This window comes from Pristiophorus japonicus, chromosome 9 (assembly GCF_044704955.1).
Source record: "Pristiophorus japonicus isolate sPriJap1 chromosome 9, sPriJap1.hap1, whole genome shotgun sequence".
NCBI classification, from domain to species: domain Eukaryota; kingdom Metazoa; phylum Chordata; class Chondrichthyes; family Pristiophoridae; genus Pristiophorus; species Pristiophorus japonicus.
Window position 1 is genome coordinate 181,547,274 of NC_091985.1, and position 17,129 is coordinate 181,564,402.

The following is a 17,129-nucleotide window of genomic DNA, read 5'->3' on the forward strand; positions in this document are numbered from 1 at the left end:
TGTGCAAGATCTGAGAGCTATTAATAAGATAGTAGTCCCTATCACCCCTGTGGTACCGGACACCAACATTATACTATCTGCTATCCCACCAACAGCAACTGTCTTTACTGTGATAGACCTGTGTTCAGCCTTTTTCTCCATCCCGTCAAATCAAGAAAGTCAGTATCTGTTTGCTTTCACCTACAGGAAACAGCAGTACACATGGACCAGGTTGCCCCAAGGATATACCGAAAGCCCCGCAGTATATGCAGCAGCAGTAAAAAGAGACCTCGAAGACTGTTCATTATCAGACCAGTCTGTACTGCTGCAGTATGCGGACGATTTGCTTGTGGCTTCCAGCCACGGATACAGGTGCATGCAAGATTCCCTGAAACTGTTACAGCACCTATGTGAAAGAGGGCACCGAGTGTCGTTACAAAAGTTACAATTTTGTCAGACTCAAGTCCAGTACCTGGGTTTTCACACATCTCAAGGGCAGAGGCAGCTAGGACCAGAAATAATTCAGACAATTCAAAGTGCCACCATACCAAGACAAAGAAGGATATCTTGTCATTTTTGGGGATGGTTGGGTACTGTAGACAATGGATCCCTGATTATCGAGAATGGGATGCGGTCCTAAGATCAGCTGCCCTAAATAATGCCCCACCCAAGGTGGAGTGGACCCCAGAGAGAGAGGAGGCATTTAAACAGTTAAAGAAAGCCATTACTAATGCTCCGGCATTGGGACTTCCAAATTATGGAAAACCTTTTCAGATGTATGTGAATGAGAAAGAAGGATTTGCAACAGCAGTACTAACCCAGGAACATGGTGGGGGAAATAGACCAGTCGCTTATTATTCGGTTTTGCTGCCTCCAGTAGTAAGGGGAATGCCAGCATGTCTACGTGCTGTAGCTGCTACTGTGGTCATGGTGGAGAAGTCGGTATCTATTGTTTTGGACTATCCATGTACTGTCATTACAGCCCATGCTGTGTTATTACTTTTGAATTCAGCTGCCACACAACACTTTACAGCGTCTAGAAGAACAGGTTATGAAGTATTACTGCTGTCACACCCTAACTATACCTTTCGACGCGCACCGGTAGTGAACCCAGCCACGTTTCTTCCTACTGGAGAAGTAGAGGATCCAGAACAGCATGACTGTCTGTTAACGGTGGAAATAGCCACCTTACCAAGACCAGATTTGCTCACAGAGCCCATGGACAATCCTGATCTTATTCTCTATACGGATGGATCATCGTACAGGCCGTCGGATGATTTGGTTTTGGCAGGCTATGCTATTGTATACCCTCACGAAACTGTTGAAGCATTTACCCTGCCTCCCGGAACCTCGGCTCAGGCTGCTGAATTGTTTGCCCTCACTAGAGCTTGTATAATAGCTAAAGATCAAACTGCTAATATCTATACTGATTCTAGATATGCATTCGGGGTGGTCCATGATCTTGGACAACTGTGGAAAAACAGAGGCTTTATCACCTCTGGTGGAAGCATATTAAGCACTCTCAACTGGTGCTTAATCTATTAGATGCCATTCAGTTGCCAAGTAAGGTAGCCGTTATCAAATGTGCAGCTCACACAACCGGTGAGGATGAAGTATCAGTAGGAAATAGGAGGGCTGACGAGGCAGCCAAACAGGCCGCTTCGGCACAGGCAGACTGCCTTCAAGCAGTCTCAGTCTCCCCTCCTCAGGTACTTGACATCCAACAACTTAAAACAGCCAACAACAAGTTACTATGCAAGAAAGAAGGACTTGGGAACACCGAGGTTGTTTTCTCAAAAACAACATTTGGTATCACCCTGATGGGCGAACTGTTTGCCCTAGATCTCTATTTTTGCCCCTGTCTCGCCTAGCACACGGTCAGGCTCACATGGGCAAAGGAGGGATGATACATGCTATTAATGCACAGTGGTATGCACCAGGAATAACAGTAGTAATTGAAAAAATTGCTAGAACATGCCAAATTTGTCAACAAAATAACAGAGGTAAAACACCTGCTGAATATGATCATCTACCCCAGCCAAGTATGCCCTTTGAAAATTTGCAAATTGATTTTGTCCACATGCCTCCAGTATCAGATCTCAAGTATCTATTAGTTATAGTAGATATGTTCACAAGGTGGGTAGAAGCGTACGCCACTAGGAGAGACGATGCCCGAACAGTAGTAAAAATTATATTTAAAGAAATAGTACCAAGATATGGGATACCTATGGGAATCAACAGTGACAGGGGAACACACTTCACAGGAAAAATAGTGCAAAATCTTGCAGAAGCATTAGGATTCCAGTGGAAGTTACATATACCATATCAACCACAGTCCTCGGGAATTGTAGAGAGAGTAAATGGGATAATAAAACCTACCCTCACCAAGGTATGTCAGGAGACAGGACTAAAGTGGCCAGATGCCTTACCATTGATACTGTATACAATTAGAAACCAAAAAAACCGAAACACTTGGTTGACATCACATGAAGCCTTGTTGGGAAGACCAATGCCTACCGGCGTAAAACCACCACTGGTGGCTGAAAAGATAGCATTAATTTGGAATGATGAAAAATCACTAAAGTATGCTCAGGCCATGTGTGAAATAGCGAGGAGTCTGCACGAACAAATAAAGCAGGCACAGGTGCCCCCGTCGGAAGGAAATATGCACCCTTTCAGGCCTGGAGATCAAGTGTTAGTAAAAACATTAAACAAAGAATCTTTTTCTCCTAGGTGGAAGGGACCATATCAGATAATCCTCACAACACGAACTGTTTTGAAGTTGGAAAAGCACCCGAACTGGGTGCATGCAACCCACAATAAATATTATTTCCCCGACGAATCACAGCCGAAAAAAAAGGCATTGAACCAGGACGAGCTACGGTCGCCCGACTGAAAAAAACAGCCATCTTCTCACTAAAGAACTGTACCTGCCCTTATTTTGTGTTCACTTATTTTGGGTATTTTGGACTTAAAAGTATCGATAGTTACTAAAAAAATCCAGGGACGAATGTCAGAACTCATTTGTGCGCCAGCCTGGGCATTTATTATTTTGGTTACGGTTACCATCGTGCTTGCGTGTTGTTATTGTAACGAATTAGTTCAAGAGTGTTATAGAAGAAAACAGAAAAGAGAAGATGAGGTGGGACTTTTGGAAAATAATAAATGGAATAACCTATACTAAACAATGGACCCATAATAAAAATAAGCATTCCCCGCGAGATCCGGGACACCTGAAACGAATATTGACCACCTGCATCCCAGTGGTAAAGTCCCCAGGCGTATTAAATTTAACAATGCAAATTAAATATCCCCCGAAGGAGAAAGGCGGCTGCAACACAACCAGTGTTGAGGTAACTTTTAGAAAAGAAGGCCCCCGAAAAAGAAACGGGATGTGCTAGGGACTGTTAGGTGGAGTGGGAGCAGGAATAGGAGAATTGAACTCCATGGATGTCGAAACCCTACAAAATAAAATCCAGGTCGTCGGAGGACTGGTAGGGGAAGGCATAAAAATAAGAAATGCCTGGGATGAAGGGTTACAGCAATTGCAGGTATCAGGTTGACCTGGAAGGAGAACGAAAGGATAGAAAAGGAAATAGAGAACCTGATGAAGGAACAACAGGGAGTAAACAGGTACACCCATTGCATGTTTAAAGAAACGATCAGCCAGTTATTGAGAGCCGAGCTAGAAAGGAAGATATTATCCATCCATGCTGACACGTGGGAAGGGTTGCTGAAAATCAATCAGAAGGATAGGCTTCTTAATCTGACCATTAAACCCCAAGAAAGATATACCAGTTGTGATTCAAAGGGATGTAACATAACTATGGAAATAGTGAATAAGACGAGACAAGAAATTTGGTGTCAGTTCCAAGTAATGCCTCAGTTATTTGGACAGAACTTTTGGTACCCAGAGTTTAAAGGAGATTGGGTTGATGAAAAGAATTTGACACATCACCATAGGGGATGTGCTAGGTGACCATTCGGAATGGTATGTGCTTATCAAACTGCCATACACGAACCATGCTCACTACAGCACTCCATTGGAGTATGTAAGTGGGAACTGAAGCCAACAAATGACACTGATATTACGGAAATTGGACAGAAAGAGGTCTGTGTGACAGGAAATAAACCTGTCTATCTGGATGAAATTTTGTATAGGCCCCCCATTAATAAATGCGTGAGAAGAGTCTACACCCTGTATGACCCTGAAGTAAAAAGAACGTATACCTTTGGGCAATGGCAAAATGTAGAAAAATATCTCTCTGTGCACAAGATTGAACCCTTACCCCCTGTAATTAATTTGACCAGACTGCACAATTTGATACGTAATGACAAGCAAATTGAGGAAGCTCTGTCAAAAAGAGGCAGAGACATCCACCAATTTAGAGTCGAAATGAGTTACAAGAAGGGGCAGCTAGTAAGAATCGCAGATGAAGTTACCTTTTTGACGGTACACCACTTGTGGGATGTGTTTTTCGGATGGTCCCCAAAAGCTTCCGCAGTACTGAAGCTAGCTGTACACCCCATAATAATCATGGGTGTAGTGATGCTTACATTATTAATAATCATTTGTGGAATATGGATAAAGTTGAAAAAATTAATTAGTCAAGTAATGAGCCTGGTATCCCAAGTAGAAAGGAAAAGTGTGTCCATAAAAGGAAGGTTAAATCGCATAGAGGGAAAAGTAGATGATTACAATGAAGAGGAAAGTCTTAAAATGCGACCCTACCCTGAAGGGTATGAACCCCCTTTTGAACAAGAAAAGAATATATAAGAAACTGTGTTGATCTAGATAAAGATCAACAAGGAGGGAATTGTGGAAGAAAATGATCTAAGCCCTATTTTTAAGGAAAGGGTTAAGTTCACTTCTTGCTGAGTTAATTAAATTAGTGGAGCTGGAAAAGAAAACACCCAAACCTCTCAGATCTTGGAACAAAGAATGTTGTAAATACATGACTGTCTAGTGTTTACATGAGTTTCCAGATACCCTGCTTATCAGAAAACGGACAGGGAGAAACTATGGAAGGACAAGATAAAAGTCTGCCTCCTGAAATGACCTTTGTATTTACAGGATGTATGATTAATGCTCATATGAGGTGTTTTAGATAAAGTTCTTGCTTTGATTGCATTTACAAGAATGTATGATTGATGTACTTGCGTGGTGTGTTTTAGATTCCTGTTTCAACTGTAGAAAGATAGAGCGAGTTTTACTGTAAAAGTCAGAGTTTTGCCTCAGTGCGGGCTGAGCGGACTCTCCGATATATCTTGTTAGGAAATAAAATTTTCTCGAAGCACGGCTCTGAAAGCCTCCGCCTAAGTTAATTTCAGCTAAAATTTCCTCGACAGCACCCCAAGAAACACCCACCCATTGCTGTGAGGGGAGACCTGCCCTCGCAGCTTCACACTTTCCCACCCCCCTCTCTCTTTCTCTGTCACTCTCAGTCTCTCCCCTCTCTCTCTGAGAGCCCCTTTCTCCTAATTGAAAAAACAATTAAGACAACTGAGCAGAGGGAACAAGGCCCCTCCCCAACTGTCAACCAGGGGAAAGGTGTGCCTCATTGAGAGCTCCTCTGCTCACACACTTAAACGAGGCCAATTAAGAACATTAAGGACTGTGACGTTTGGGTGGGTGTAGCCCTTAAAGGGACCCTGTGATGGCGACCCCATCCACGCCGGTGGCGGGGCCAGCAAAGACATATGCGCAGGTGGCGTCCACATCCACGGCGCCTCCTGCGCCTCCTGCTGCCCTGCCACCTTTCAGACTAATAACAAAGAAACACAGGGTCAAGAGCTACACTCACCCCACAATGAGCATTGAGGAGTGTGTGCGGGCGATTTGTTGGGGTAGTCGGCCACTCGGCCATTGTCGCAGCCTCCAAAATGTCTGGGAAGGCGGTGTTCTTCCTGGGGTTGGAACGGGCGGTGTCCCTGGCCCTTGAAAAGGGGCTCACGGTGGGCGGGACGTTCCTGCCGGTGGATCCTCTCGAGGCCACCGTGCAGATGGTCATCCTATCTAACGTCCCGCTCTTTGTTCTCGATGGTCTCCTCCTCCCTCAGCTACACCAACTGCGGGAGGTAAGGTCAGGGATCAACCCCATACCGCTCGGCCTCAGGGAGAACAGCCTGCGCCACGTGTTCTCCTTCCGCCGCCATCTTTCTAACCGGCTGGCGCGGGAGGAGATGACAGAGGGTAATTTTAATGTGGTGCATGAGGGGACTGCCTACCGCATCTTCTGGATGTCGGACGGCGTGCGGTGACATGCCTGTAGGGAGGTGGGGCACGTTCGTAAAAACTTCCCCGCCTCCAAGGCCACCAAACCACCGAAGGCGGCCAAGGCTGGCACCCCCGCCACCCCGCCCCCTAGATGCGTCCGCATGCTGGGAGCCGTAGGTGCGCGGGCATTGTCTAGGGCCTTTGTTTTCACGGCCTCCGGCGGGGGGGGGGGGGGGGAAGCTTCCGATCAGAAAGAAGACGTGGAGGAAGGCTAAACATCTCGAGGCGGGTCCCCTCAGTGCGCCAGACAATTTGATCACCGCACTCAGCCCAACCCTGTCACCGGCGAGCGCGGGGTGCCCTGAACCCGTGCCCGAGCCTTGACCAATATCACAGAGTGGCTCGGGCGTGGGCAAGATAAGAAAAAGGGGTGAGTGGAGCGGGAGGCCTCGGCAGACATGGAGCTCTCCCTGCCTCCGCACCACCCCAGGAACAAAAGGAGGCGCCGCTCCAATGAGGCGGAGGGGGAACAACATCCCTACATGGAGGAGTCGGTGCCCGCCGCGTGTCCCGCGTCCCCCACCAGCGCCCCCAAACTGCGCCGTAGGTGAGAGGAATCTGTCCCCGGGGAGGGTGAGACAGTCAAGGCTGCCCAGCCTCTGCCTCCCGGGGATGGCGTGGAAGATCTGCCTGTCGTGGGGGGCGTGGGGCCAGCGGAGAAAATCGTAGCCGCCGGGTCGAGCGTCCCAGGGACTGAGGAGGACGGGGCCGAAAAGGCCGAACCTGGGCCCGCCCAGCTATTAACCAACTTCCCCCGGGAGTCGCTCGACCCGGAAGAAACAAAAAATGTTAACAATTTTAATGATTCTGTGCACGTTGGGCTGGGGTGTGGCGGCAGGGAGGGGGAAGAACAACAACCCTCGCCCCCTACTTTGGAGCTGGGGTACTTGGAGGAACTGGAGAATTTCTTTGGCCGGGTCTCTCCGCGTTCCCCGGCTCCTGGGGCAGAGGAGGAACCCCTTCCGCGATCGCTTCCTGACCCAGCACCGCTTTTAAAAGAGCCCAGTGGGGACTCCTCTGCCGACGATCCTGGGGTTGGGATCGGGGCAGAGCCAGGGTCGGATGGAGCGGCCGGGCCGTTTGCCGTATCTCGTGTGGTCGACGGGCCGGCTGTTGGCGGCGACCTCCCGGAGGGGGACGGGGACTCGGTGGGGGACGAGGGAGAAGATCTCGAGTCCATCGCCAGTGAGGCGGTTGATCTCCTCGTGCCTGCTGCTGAGACCCCCTCATTCCTGCAAAGGAACTCCGGGACTTTTTGGTCCAGAGCCAGGGTCGCCGCAACCGAGCCCATCTGGCCCTGGAAAGATGGTCCGAGCCGGGGCTGCTCATCGCGTCCGTCCGCTCCGCCGCTAAAACCATGGCCGCAGGCGGGCCCTTATCAAAGGCACAAGGCCTTGAGCTGCGCCGGCTCAAAATGTTCCTCACTGGGCTGCTGAAGGAGTGGAGGTCAACAAACAACTCCACTCCCCATCGCACAATAGGTTAGGTAGAGGTTGCACTATTCTTTTGTCATGAAGATAACCATAGCCAGCCTCAACATCAACGGCGGCAGAGAGGCACCCGGTAGATTTAAAATTTTTTCGCTCCTGCGGGAGGGGAAATATGCAGTGTGCTTCCTGCAAGAAACCCACACCGTTCCGGGAGACGAAGCCACGTGGCTCCTGGAATGGCAAGGAGAGGTCCGCATGAGCCACCTCACTACTACTTCTTGTGGGGTGGCCATCTTGTTTGTCCCGCATTTTCAGCCTGAGATCTTGGGGGTCGAGGAGCCCCTGCCAGGCCGCTTGCTGCATGTCACGGTTCGCCTGGGGGACATGCCGTTCCATCTCGTGAACGTGTACGCCCCTCAGCCCGGCCCGCAGCAAACGCGTTTCTTCGAAGAAGTGTCCGCTCTTCTTGGATACGTCGACGTCGGCGACTGCATTGTCCTCGGGGGGGGGGGATTTTAACTGCACCCTCGAGGCGAGGGACCGCTCCGGTGCCCCGCAGAGCATGACGGTGATGGAGAAGTTGAGGGACCTGGTCGGTGCCTTTGAATTGGTGGACGCCTGGCGAAATCTCCATCCTGACTCCAGCACCTTTTCTTGGGTGAGGCCTGGAGTAGGATGGTCCAGAGTCGACCGCCTTTACGTGTCTCGGGCGTACGTTTCCTGCGTCCCGGCGGCCTCCATGCGGCCGGTGCCGTGTTCGGACCACCACCTGGTGTGGGCGGAGCTCGCTTCGCTCCGCGCGAGGACGGGATCTGCGTACTGGCATTTTAATAACCAGCTGCTGGAGGACGTGTGATTCCAGGACTCGTTCCATCATTTCTGGGCCGACTGGAGAAAGAAGCAGGGGGGCTTACCCTCCTTGAGGCTATGGTGGGACGTGGGCAAGGCTCACGTCCGCGTCTTCTGTCAAGAGTATGCGAGGGGGTCGACCAAGAGGCGGGCGGCCAGGGTCGGGCGCCTAGAAAAAGAGGTGCTCGACCTGGTGTCCCGTCTTGGTCAAGTCATCTTGGACGCGGCCCTGCGGATGGTGTACGAAGCGAAGAAGGCCGCGCTGAAGGACCTGCAGCTCGTCGGGTCCCGAGGCGCGTTTGTGAGGTCGCGGATTGGGTTCCTGCGGGATCTGGACCGCGGCTCCCCCTTCTTCTACTCGCTGGAAAAAAGACAGAGTGTCCGTAAGCAGCTCTTGACGCTGCTGGCCGACGACGGCTCTCTTGTCTCAGATCGGAGGGTGTCAACAACAGGGCCCATGAATATAACGGGGCTCTGTTCTCTCCGGAGCCGTCCAGCGAGGAAGCGCGTAGAGTTTTGTGGGAGGACCTGTCGAAGGTCGGCCCGGAGGGCGCCGAAAATCTGGAATCTTCGCTGAGCCTGGCGGAGCTGACTGGCGCCTTCGACCGGCTCTCGAGACGAAATGCCCCGGTGCTGGACGGGCTGACCATGGAGTTCCACACGGCATTCTGGGACGTCCTTTGGGGCGACTAAGTGCGGGTCCTGGGGGAAAGTCTGGCGACCGGGGAGATGCCTCTCTCTTGGCACAGGGCAGTCATCGTCCTGCTGCCTAAGAAGGGCGATCTCCGCCTCCTTAAAACTGCCACCTGGTCTCCCTCCTCAGCACGGACTACAAAATCTTCGCCAGGGCGATATCTGCTCGCCTTGGCACCATGCTGGACCACATGATCCACCCCGACCAGTCCAACACGGTCCCGGGCCGGACAATCCCCGATAACATCCATCTGGTCCGGGACCTCATCCATCATTCCCAGGAGGCTGGTCTGTCGGTCGCCTTCCGATCTCTCGACCAAGAGAAGGCGTTTGACAGAGTGGATCACGACTATCTGTTTGGAACTCTGCGCGCTTTCGGGTTCGGGACGCATTTCGTCGCCCGGATCCGACTTTTGTACGCCGCCGCGGAGTGTCTGATAAAGGTTAACGGGTCCTTGATGGCGCCCCTCCGCTTTGGGATGCCCCTTGTCCGGCCAGTTATATGCCATCTGCGTGGAGACTTTCCTGCGCCTCCTGCGGATGAGGTTGACGGGACGGGCTCTGCAAGGGCCGGGCGTGGAGGTCGCCCTCTCGGCTTATGCCGATGACGTGCTCCTCGCGGTAGAGGATCCTGCTGACCTGCGGAGGATGCGAGAGTGCCTGGAGATTTTCTCGGCCTCATCCTCCGCCAGGATCAACTGGGAGAAATGTTCAGGACTCCTGGTGGGTCAGTGGCGGGTGGACTCCCTGCCAGAGGAGCTCAGGCCTTTTGTCTGGAGCACGACCCATCTCCTCTATCTGGCAGTCTACCTCAGCCCCAACGAGGAAGCCTGGCCGGCGAACTGGCAAGAGCTGGAGGCCAAGGTCGCCGCTCGCCTAGGGCGCTGGACAGGACTGCTCCGAGAGCTGTCCTACAGGGGTGGAGCGCTAGTCATAAACCAGCTGGTGGCCGCCATGTTGTGGTACCGGCTGGTCACTTTGACCCCTCCCCCTGCGTTTGTCACCAAGATACAGAAGAAGCTGGTGGACTTCTTCTGGAACAACAGGAAGCACTGGGTCTCTGCCGCGGTCTTGAGTCTCCCACTTGGGGAGGGCGGTCAGTCGTTGGTGTGCGTCAGCACCCAGCACGCGACTTTCTGTCTTCAGACCCTGCAGAGATACCTTTACGTCGAGCCCCCTCCCAGGTGGTGTGCTCTGGCGACGTATTTCTTCCGCCAGCAGCACGGCCTCAACTACGACACGCAGCTCCTGTTTGTGAGCTTGGGGGGCGTCAGGACCGCCTTCCAGGAGCTGCCTGTTTTTTACAAGGAACTCACCAGGGTCTGGAACAAAGTCTTCACCAAGCGCAGCTCTCCAGCGGCTGGAGTGGCGGCTGTCCTGCAGGAGCCGCTGCTCGGGAATCCGTACCTCCACGACCGAGGTTTTAGGTGGCGGTCGGACGAGAGGGCTGTGGCTGGTGAGGTGACCAGGGTCAGGGACCTGCTCAATGGCGGAGGAGCAGGCTGGATGGCGCCAGACACGCTGGAGCGGCGCCTAAATTCTGCCAACGTCCGCCGTGCGGCCGATGCCATCGAGTCGCTAAAAACAGCTCTGGGCCCCGACTCCATTAGATGTGTCGAGCAGGCTCAAGCACGTGGGGAAATCCCGTTCGAACTGACCCCCGTCCAGATGGAATTCCTCATCGGTGTCAAACCCCGGAACCTCCCTCGGGAGCCGGCGCCTCACAACTTGAGCCGCCTTGGGGAAATCCCCTCCGTGCCTTTCAGTTCCGCGCGGAGGGGTTTCCTGTACGGGCTGGTCCTGCACACTCTCAAATTTTCCATCCTCGCCTGCCGTCCGGACACGCCATGGCGTACCATCTTGCCGTCCAGAGGAGGCGGGGGTCCCCGATAGCCCCTGTTTTATTAATTAAAAGGGCTGCTCCTGAAATTCTGGCTGCACTTCAGTCCCACACTCCTGATCTTTGGGCACCCTGTGCGGAGGGGAGCGGGTAGGTCCGAGGGCCTCCTCGTAGGACTGCTCCTGGGCATGGCCAAGAGTGCCATCAGCCGGTCCAGGCAGCGGGCGGTCGAGGGCGTCGTTCAGCCTGACTGGCTGCCTCTCTTCCACGCGTACATCTGCGCCAGGGTGTCCTTGGAGATGGAGCACGCGGTGTCCACCGGTACGTTCGCGGCCTTCCGCGAGAGGTGGGCACCGGAGAGACTGGAGTGCATCATCATGCCCGGCAACCAAATTTTAATTTGATTTTATGTTTTAAAAGTTAATTTGTTTTAATTGCCGGTGTTTTTTTAGTGTCCCCCACCCTTTTATAGGGGGCACATGGAGAAAAAAATATGATTTTAGTGCCCAAAAAAAAACTAAAAACAAAAGTCAAAAACACAAAAAAAACAAAATAAAAACAAAAAAGGGCCTTGAAAATGTTTGGTGTGTCCCCCAGATCGGGGGGACACGATTTAATGACTTAAAGTTTTCGCTTTCTCTCAAAAAGAGTTCTGTGGACCAATGGTGGAGCTTTGGAGGCATGGCCTTTTCAGTTAGAGCTCTGTTGCTGTGGGAGAAGGAGCTACCTGGTGTTGCTCCTGCCTGGAAAGCCTTTGTGAGACCTGTGAAACAGACCAGGAAGAGGAGGAAGGGGCTTTCTACAATTCCAATTCATCCAGAGGGAGAGGAGGGGAGTAGAAAATTCAACAACTTCATTACTTTTACAAAGAGTTGGAGTGAGGGGGAAAAAGAACAACAACTATCCAGTGTGGAAGTAGGGAGAAACTTCATCAACCAAAGGTGGGTGCGTTTTGGTGCATTCCCCGAAAGACTTTGTTGTATCGGTGGGGGGAGGAAAGAAGACCATTTCGAGGGCCGGAACATCGCGGGGGGTGTGTGTGTGTGGAAGTGTGTGAGGTGGTCTTGCTTTCAGCTAGGCCCCACACACCACTGAAGCACCCCTCCCCCATTGCCTAGCCTGCGATAGCTGGAGCTACCGGGCTGAAGACTGATTAATTACCCTATTTAACATCGTTGGGAGTGTGTGCCTGGCTGGCTCCAGCTACCCCAGATGAAGACATCTTCTCCCCCCACCCGAAGACCATCTACAAAGACTGTATTTTTTTGCCATCTGGGGGGTGCACCCCAAGAAACACCCACCCATCGCTGTGAGGGGAGACCTGCCCTCACAGCTTCCTCTTTCCCACCCCCCTCTCTCTTTCTCTCTCTCTTTGTCTCTCCCCTCTCTCTCTGAGAGCCCTTTCCTCTAATTGAAAAAACAATTAAGACAACTGAGCAGAGGGAGCAAGGCCCCTCCCCAATTGTCAACTAGGGGAGAGGTGTGCCTTATTGAGAGCTCCTCTGCTCATACACTTAAACGAGGCCAATTTAAGAACATTAAGGCCTGTGACTTTGGGGTGGGTGTAGCCCTTAAAGGGACCCCGTGATGGCGACCCCATCCATGCCGGTGGTGGGGCCAGCAAAGACATATGCACATGCGGCGTCCACATCCACGGCACCTCCTGCGCCTCCTGCTGCCCTGCCACCTTTCAGACTAATAACAAAAAAACACGGGGTCAAGAGCTACACTCACCCCACAATGAGCATTGAGGAGTGCGTGCGGGCGATGGCTGGGGTAGTCGGCCCCTCGGCCATTGTCGCAGCGTCTAAGATGTCTGGGAAGGCTGTATTATTCCTGGGGTCGGAGCGGGCGGTGTCCCTGGCCCTTGAAAAGGGGCTCACGGTGGGCGGGACGTACCTGCCGGTGGACCCTCTCGAGGCCACCACGCAGAGGGTCATCCTTTCAAACATCCCGCCCTTTGTTCCCGCTGGGCTCCTCCTCCCTCACCTACACCATCTGGGGGAGGTTAGGTCAGGGATCAACCCCTTACCGCTCGGCTTCAGGGAGAGCAGCCTGCGCTACGTCTTTTCCTTCTGCCGCCAGCTTCGACCGGCTGGCGCGGGAGGTGACGACGGGGGGTAGTTTTAATGTGGTGCACGAGGGGACTGCCTACCGCATCTTCTGGACGTCGGACGGCGTGCGGTGCCATGCCTGTAGCGAAGTGGGGCATGTTCGTAAGAACTGCCCCGCCTCCAAGGCCGCCAAACCACCAAGGGCGGCCAAGGCTGGCACCGCCGCCACCCCTCCCCCTAGTAGCGTCCGCGTGCCGGGAGCTGTGGGTGCGCAGGCATCGTCGGGGGCCTTTGTTTTCATGGCCTCCGGCGGGGGGGAGGGAAAGTGTCCGATCGAAAAGAAGGCGTGGAGGAAGGCGAAACATCTCGAGGCGGGTCCCCTCAGTGCGCCAGACAATTTGATCACCGCGCTCAGCCCAACCCTGTCACCGGCGAGCGCGGGGTGCCCTGAGCCCGTGCCCAAGCCCTTGACCAATATCACAGAGGGGCTCGGGCGCGGGCAAGATAAGAAAAAGGGGGGAGTGGAGCGGGAGGCCTCGGCAGACATGGAGGTCTCCCTTCCTCCGTGCCCCCCCAGGAACAAAAGGAGGCGCCGCTCCAATGAGGCGGAGGGGGAACAACATCCCTCTGCGGAGATGTCGGTGCCCACCGCGTGTCCCGCGTCCCCCACCAGCGCCCCCAAACTGCGCCGTAGGCGAGAGGAGTCTCTCCCCGGGGAGGGTGAGACAGTCGAGGATGCCCAGCCTCTGCCTCCCGGGGATGGCGTGGAAGATCTGCCTGTCGTGGGGATCGTGGGGCCAGCGGAGGAATGCGTAGCCGCCGGGTCGAGCGTCCTGGGGACTGAGGCGGGCGGGGCCGAAAATGCTGAACCTGAGCCCGCCCAGCTATTAACCAACTTCCCCCGGGAGTCGCTCGACCTGGAAGAAACACAAAATGTTAACAATTTTAATGATTCTTTACACGCTGGGCCGGGGATGGCGGCGGGGAGGGGGAAGAACAACAACCCTCGCCCCCTACTTTGGAGCTGGGGTACTAGGAGGAACTGGAGTATTTCTTTTGCCGGGTCTCTCCGTGTTCCCCGGCTCCTGGGGCGGAGGAGGAACCCCTTCCGCTGTCGCCTCCTGACCCAGCACCGCTTTTAAAAGAGACCAGTGGGGACTCCTCTGCCGACGATCCTGTGGGTGGGATCGGGGCAGAGCCAGGGCCGGATGGATCGGCCGGGCCGTTTGCCGTACCTCGTGCGGTCGATGGGCCGGCTGCTGGCGGCGACCTCCCGGAAGGGGACGGGGACTCGGTGGGGCACTCGGCAGACGATCTCGAGTCCATCGCCAGTGAGGCGGTGGATCTCCTCATGCCCGCCGCTGAATCCCCCCTCATTCCTGCAAAGGAACTCCGGGACTTTTTGGTCCAGAGCCAAGGTCGCCGCAACCGCGGCCATCTGGCCCTGGAAAAATGGTTCGAGCCGGGGCTGCTCGTCGCGTCCGTCCGCGCCGCTGCTAAAACCATGGCCGTGGACGGGCCCTTATCATAGGTGCAAGGTCTTGAGCTGCGCCGGCTCAAAAGGTTCCTCGCTGGGCTGCTGAAGGAGTGGAGGTCAATAAACGACTCCATTCCCCCCCCACAGTAGGTTAGGTAAAGGTTGCACTATGCTTTTGTCATGAAGATAACCATAGCCAGCCTCAATATCAATGGTGGTAGAGAGGCACGCCATAGATTTAACAATGTTTCGCTCCTGCGGGAAGGGAAATATGCAGTGTGCTTCCTGCAAGAAATCCACACCGTTCCGGGAGACGAAGCCAAGTGGCTCCTCGAATGGCAAGGAGAGGTCCGCATGAGCCACCTCACTACCACTTCTTGTGGGGTGGCCATCTTGTTGGCCCCGCATTTTCAGCCGGAGATCTTGGGGGTCGAGGAGCCCGTGCCAGGCCGCTTGCTGCAAGTCATGGTTTGCCTGTGGGATGTGCCGCTCCATCTCGTGAACGTGTACGCCCCTCAGCCCGGCCCGCAGCAAACGCGCTTCTTCGAAGAACTGTCTGCTCTTCTTGGCTCCGTCGACGTTGGTGACTGCATTGTCCTCGGGGGGGATTTTAACTGCACCCTCGAGGCGAGGGACCGCGCCGATGCCCCGCAGAGCATGACGGCGATGGAAAAGTTGAGGGACCTGGTCGGGTCCTTCGACTTGGTAGACGTCTGGCTAAATCTCCATCCCGACTCCAGTGCCTTTACTTGGGGGAGGCCTGGAGTAGGATGTTCCAGAGTCGACCGCCTTTACGTGTCTCGGGCATACGTTTCCTGCATCCCGGCGGCCTCCATGCGGCCGGTGCCGTGTTCGGACCACCACCTAGTGTGGGCGGAGCCCGCTTCGCTACACGCAAGGACCGGGTCCGCGTACTGCCATTTTAACAACCGGCTGCTGGAGGACGTGCGGTTCCAGGACTCGTTCTGTCGCTTCTGGGCCGACTGGAGAAGGAAGCAGGGGGGCTTCCCCTCCTTGAGGCTATGGTGGGACGTGGGCAAGGCTCACATCCACGTCTTCTGTCAAGAGTACGCGAGGGGGTCGACCAAGAGGCGGGCGGCCAGGGTCGGGCGCCTAGATAAAGAGGTGCTCGACCTGGAGGCCCGTCTCGCTCAAGTCGGCGAGGACCCGGCCCTGCGGATGGTGTACGAAGCGAAGAAGACCGCGCTGAAGGACTTGCAGCTCGTCGGGTCCCTAGGCGCATTTGTGAGGTCGCGGATCCGGTTCCTGCGGGATCTGGACCGTGGCTTTCCCTTCTTCTACTCACTGGAAAAAAGACAGAGTGTCTGTAAGCAGCTCTTGACGCTGTTGGCCGACGACGGCTCTCTCGTCTCGGATCCGGAGGGCGTCAACAACAGGGCCCGTTTATATTACGTGGCTCTGTTCTTTCCGGAGCCGTCCAGCGAGGAAGCTCGTAGAGTTTTGTGGGAGGACCTGCCGAAGGTCGGCCCATAGGGCATCGAAAATCTGGAAGTTCCGATAACCCTCTCGAGGGGAAAAGCCCCGGGTCTGGACGGGCTGACCATGGAGTTCCACAGGGCGTTCTGGGACGTCCTGGGGGGCGACTACGTGCGGGACCTGGGGGAAAGTCTGGCGACCGGGGAGATGCCCCTCTCTTGGCGCAGGGCAGTCATCGTCCTGCTGCCTAAGAAGGGCGATCTCCGCCTCCTTAAGAACTGGCGCCCCGTCTCCCTCCTCAGCACGGACTAAAAATCTTTGCCAGGGCGATGTCTGCTCGCCTTGGTGCCGTGCTGGAGCACATGATCCACCCCGCCCAGTCCTACACGGTCCCGCGCCGGACAATCCACGATAACATCCATCTGGTCTGGGACGTCATCCATCATTCCCAGGAGGCTGGTCTGTCGGTCGCCTTCCTATCTCTCAACCAAGAGAAGGTGTTCGACAGGGTGGATCACGACTATCTGTTCGGAACTCTGTGCGCTTTCGGGTTCAGGACGCATTTCGTCGCCCGGATCCGACTTTTGTACGCCACCGCAGAGTGTCTGATAAAGGTTAAGGATAAAGAATGCCCCATGTCCGGCCAGTTATATGCCATCTGCGTGGAGTCTTTCGTGCGCCTCCTGCGGATGAGGTTGACGGGACTGGCTCTGCAAGGGCCGGGCGTGGAGGTCGTATTCTCGGCTTACACTAATGACGTGCTCCTCGCGGTAGAGGATCCCGCTGACCTGCAGAGGATGTGAGAGTGCCAGGAGATTTACTCGGCCGCATCCTCCGCCAGGATCAACTGGGAGAAATGTTCCGGACTCCTGGTGGGTCAGTGGCGGGTGGACTCCTTGCCGGAGGAGCTCAGGCCTTTTGCTTGGAGCACGACCCATCTCCTCTATCTGGGAGTCTACCTTAGCCCCGACGAGGAAGCCTGGCCGGCGAACTGGCAAGAGCTGGAGGCCAAGGTCGCCGCTCGCCTAGGGCGCTGGACAGGACTGCTCTGAGTGCTGTCCTACAGGGGTCGAGCGCTAGTCATAAACCAGCT